This window comes from Cebus imitator, unplaced genomic scaffold (genome assembly GCF_001604975.1).
Source record: "Cebus imitator isolate Cc_AM_T3 unplaced genomic scaffold, Cebus_imitator-1.0 Scaffold254, whole genome shotgun sequence".
Taxonomy (NCBI): Eukaryota; Metazoa; Chordata; class Mammalia; order Primates; family Cebidae; genus Cebus; species Cebus imitator.
This window is the reverse complement of record NW_016107569.1, coordinates 3,009,160-3,013,913: the sequence shown is the minus strand read 5'-3', so window position 1 is coordinate 3,013,913 and position 4,754 is coordinate 3,009,160. Positions and strand designations below refer to the sequence as shown.

At 48.3% G+C, this 4,754-nt stretch overlaps 1 protein-coding gene across 4 annotated transcripts in view; it reads left to right on the top strand.

Moving 5' to 3' along the window:
- LRRC8A (leucine rich repeat containing 8 VRAC subunit A) overlaps positions 1 to 4,754 on the top strand; it is a 38,505-nt gene that overhangs the window by 14,161 nt on the left and 19,590 nt on the right. The window contains exon 1 of one of the 4 annotated variants that reach the window (XM_037728065.1): positions 4,250 to 4,349. The exons of the other annotated variants lie outside the window; for them this stretch is intronic. The gene's annotated coding sequence lies outside the window, so the exon portion shown is untranslated. Of the gene's footprint in view, positions 1 to 4,249; positions 4,350 to 4,754 lie in introns of those variants that run through there. 4 annotated transcript variants of the gene reach the window in all.

The following is a 4,754-nucleotide window of genomic DNA, read 5'->3' as shown; positions in this document are numbered from 1 at the left end:
AAAAAAAAAAAAAAAAAAAAAATGCGTTGTAAAAGCAGAGGCTTAGGCTAAACAATTTGCCTGGGGTCACAGAATTATTTCATGTTGGAGCTGGATTTGGACACACATGACCCAGACTGCAAATCTCTTGCTCTTTGTGCTCCTTGAGATCCACCTGTGCCTGAGGAAGGCTCGGGACTCTCTGGGTTACTCATTTAACCCCCAGGCACAGGGATGTCCTGGCTGTGCCCAGGAACCTGGTCCCATTTGTCCCACCTGCTTGGGCTGCCTTGTGGGAAGTATCTGTTCTACATGATGCCCACTTGTACATCTCCCTGGGGACAGGGCAGGAGCAGATAGGGAATGCTTCTGAGTTCTGCAGGGTCCTAGGGGCTGAAGAGCAGCAGCTAAGAGGAGCCGCCCCTGCTGCTCTGGTAACCTGGTAAGACGCGGTAGCTGCTGCTCCCTGCTGAGCCTTCGCTGGTGTGAGGCTGGGGGAGCGCTGGCTCTGCGGGGTAGGAATGCATGATGGTTTCGGTGAGTTTTGTGTGATTAAATGGTTTAAGAAAAGCATAAAAACTAGAACAGATACATCCGTACCCAGAACTCAGCTTTGTCAGACTTAAGTGTTTTGCAGTAATTGCTTCAGACACACATACACACACACACACACACACACACATGCATGCACACACACACATGCAAACACACCCACACTTAAATGTGCATATGCACTTAAGTAAGATGTTCCACAATTGAAGCCCCTTCCTCAGTGCCATTTTCTTCCCTCCTTAGATACAATCATTATCTTGGTTTGGAGACTTTCCATGCATGCTTTTGTATCTTCAGTATACTTGGGTATATACATTGTAGAAAACCTTACATAATGTATGCATCATCTACAACTTGTTTTTTGAATCAACATTGTTTTTGAGGTTTATCCATATTGATACATGTTGCTACAGTTCATTAACTTTAATTGATTTAAAGCATTCCATTGTATGAGTAGAACAATTTATCCTTTCTCCTGTTGATGAATATGTAGGTCTTTGCTGACTTTTTGCTATTCCAAAGATTCTTCAGTGAGCATGGTTGTGTGGTTTCTCACCTATGTGTGGAGCAGCTCTCTAAGATGCATAAACAACCAGGAGAGAAGTTGCTGGGTTGTAGTGTGTACATCCTACCTTCTCTAGGAGTTCACAGTTTTTGCCAGTTGGAGGGAGTGAAATGATACGATATTGTTTTAATTTACATTCCTTGATTACTAACAAGGCTAATAATTATTTCATACATTAGTTCCATTTGCGTGTTTCCCTTGTGAATTGCCTATATGTATATTTTGCCATTTCCCCCATTGGATTGTCTTTTTCTTTTTTTCGCAGGAGGAGTTCTGTGTTTATTCTGTATATTAATATTTTCTTTTTCTTTTTTTTTTTTTTTTTACAGAGTCTTCCTCTGTCACCCAGGCTGGAGTGCAGTGGTGCTGTCTCGGCTCACTGAAACCTCTGCCTCCTGCTTTCAAGCGCGTCTCCTGCCTCAGCCTCCTCAGTAACTGGGATTACAGGCGCCTGCCACTACATCTGGCTAATTTTTGTATTTTTAGTAGAGACAGGGTTTTGCCATGTTGCCCAGGCTGGTCTCGAACTCCTTACCTCAGATGATCCACTTGCCTCGGCCTCCCAAAGTGCTGGGATTACAGGCATGAACCACCGCACGTGGCCTGTCTTAGCTATATTTGATCCTTTGAAATAGTGATTTTCAAAAATCTTGGGCGTGGTGGCTCAGGCTGGGCGTGGTGGCTCACACCTGTAATCCTAGCACTTCGGGGGGCTGCGGCGAGCAGGTCATGAGGTCAGGAGATAAAGTCCATCCTGGCTAACATGGTGAAACTCTGTCTCTACTAAAAATACAAAAATTAGACGGGTGTGGTGGCACGAGCCCGTAGTCCCAGCTACTCGGGAGGCTGAGGCAGGATAATCACTTGGACCTGGGAGACGGAGATTACAGTGAGCCGAGATTGTGCCACTGCACTCCAGCCTGGCGAGAGAGCAAGACAGAGTTTCATTCTTAATGCCCAGGCTGGAGTGCAATGGCGCAGTCCTGGCTCACTGCAACCTCCACCTCCTGGGTTCAACCGATTCTCCTGCTTCAGCCTTCCAAGTAGCTGGGATTACAGGTACCCACCACCACGTCCAGCTAATTTATTGTATTTAATAGAGACAGGATTTCACCACGTTAGTCAGACTGGTCTCAAACTCCTGACCTCAGGTAATCCACCCGCTTCGGCTTTCCAAAGTGCTGGGAATACAGGCATGCGCCTCTGTGCCTAGCTGAAAAATCTTTTTTCTTAATTACTTGAGTAACAAATGCTTAATGCTTATAATAAAAAATAGAGGCTATGCGTGATGGCTCGCAACACTGTACTCCAGCTTGGGAAGAGAGATACATTTGGGGTGAAAAAGGATAATAAACAGCAGTCTAATCTCACTTCTAAGATTGTTCAGGGTATGTGTGTATGTAATTTATGGCAAAGGGGTTACCTACTTTTTAGATTTGACATACTTTGAACATTTCCTCTTGCTATCATTCAATCAGTCTTTTTTTGTTTTGTTTTTATTTTTGAGATGGAGTCTTGCTCTGTTGCCCAGGCTGGAGTGTGGTAGTGCAGTCTTGGCTCACTGCATCCTCTGCCTCCCAGGTTCAAGCCGTTCTCCTGCCTCAGCCTCCTGGGTAGCTGGAATCACAGGCGTGTGCTACCATACCCAGCTGATTTTTGTATTTTTAGTAGAGGTGGGGTTTCATCATGTTGGCCAAGCTGGTCTGGAACTCCTGACCTCAAGTGATCTGCCTGCCTCAGCCTCCCAAAGTGCTAGGATTACAGAGTGAGCCACCACGCCCAGCTGTTTATTATTTTGTATATTGCTTTTTTCCAAAATGGCAGTATATTAAGAACTACTCCATTCCACTGAACCGACCCTGTCACTGCATTCATTTTTATTTTAATTTTTATTTTGTTTTACGTTGGTGCTGTAACTCTGTCCAGGCTGGGCAGAGGCCTGGGCCCACCCACCCCTTGGTCCACTTTTTACACAATGTGGACACATCTTTGACAGTTTTGCTGCTCCTTTCTAGACAGGGAAACAGAGACCCTGGGAGAGAAGCTGTTCCACAGCTCCTGTCGCTGCATTCTAATGGCTTCTTTTTTGTTTTCTTTTTTGAGACAGGATCTCTGTCACCCAGGCTGGAGTGCAGCGGTACAATCATAGCTCACTGCAGCCTTGACCTCCTAGCTCAAGCAATATTCCCACCTCAGCATCCTGAGACCCTAGAACTACATGCACTGCTAATTTTTTGGTAGAGATGGGAATCTCGCTATGTTGCCCAGACTGGCTTCGAACTCCTGAGCTCAAGTGATCCTCCTACCTCCGCTTCCCCAAGCACTGAGATTACAGCTGTGGGCCACTGCATCTAGCTTCTGGTAGCTTCTTTTTAACCAGGGTGTTAAAAAGAAGTGCTTATTGTCCACCTACTGTGTACCAGGCCCCACCTAACTCTGTCTCTTTGCCAGGTGTCCTGGAGCCCTCTGATGATTTTCCTTCTTCCATTTTCAACCTTAACTCTCAAATGCATGTTTCATTTACTCATCAATTGCCTCCTGAATCCGGGTTGCTGTGGCGAGGCCAGGCCGGGCTGAGTTTGCTCTCCACCTCCTGTTCACATCCACCCGAAGGCTGTCGCTGGCCCTGACACACTGCGTGTGTTGAGTATTTCAGGCCCTGGCCTTTTAGCAGCCCTCTAAGGCAGGGCCTACCTGTAGCCCCATTCCAAAGATGGGGTAACTAAGGTTCAGAGAGGAGAAGTCACCTGTCCAGCATCACAAGTAGCAGAGCCAGGCTGGCCCTGGCCTGGCCCTTACTTCCAAGCTCATGTAGGGGGCTTGCTCTCTACCGGTGGTTTGGGAAGCCCCATTTCTGTGATCCTGACAGTCCTGAGATCTCACAGGGCCTTTGGCACCTTCCCCCATGTTACGATGGGAACCAAGGTGCTGAGAGGGGAAGGCGTCCTGGCTCCTGGATACCACCTCTCCCTCTCTGCCAGCTGGAGGCCGGAACAGTTAGGACAAAGGGTGTCTGTGGTGGTGGCAGCAGCTCTGCACTCACAGCCCAGCCATCTGACCTGGGGGTGGGCGGATGAGGGGGAAGGAGGAGTCCAGGCTGGGCGGAGGCCTGGGCCCACCCACCCCTTGGTCCACTTTTTATACAACATAGGAACATCTTTGACAGTTTTGCTCCCAGGAGACCCTGGGAGAGAAGCTGTTCCGTAGCTCCGCCAGGACACAATGCCAGCTGGGAGAGCCAAGCACAGGGAGGGTAAGCAGGGGCACTTCCCATACATTGGCACTTCCCTGCCACCCCCCCACCTCAAAAATTCCCTTCCCTTCTGGGGCATTTTTGACCACACCTAGGTACACCTCATGCACAGCTCTAAGGTAGAGTCTGCTCCATCTAAATGGCCCACCCTGGAGGTGCTGCCTGTCTGCGCCCACTGCAAATCAAGGTTCGAAGGCCGCCTCTGTCACTTCCAGGCTGTGTGCGGTTGGGTAGAAGACTTCTGTCTCCAAGCCTGTTTCCCTGGTTAAAAAATGGATACTGGCCGGGTGTGGAGGCTCATGCTGGTAATCCTAGCACTTTGGGAGGCTGAGGCGGTTGGATCATGAGGTCAGGAGTTCAAGACCAGCCTGGCCAAGATGGTGAAACCCTATCTCTGCTAAAAAA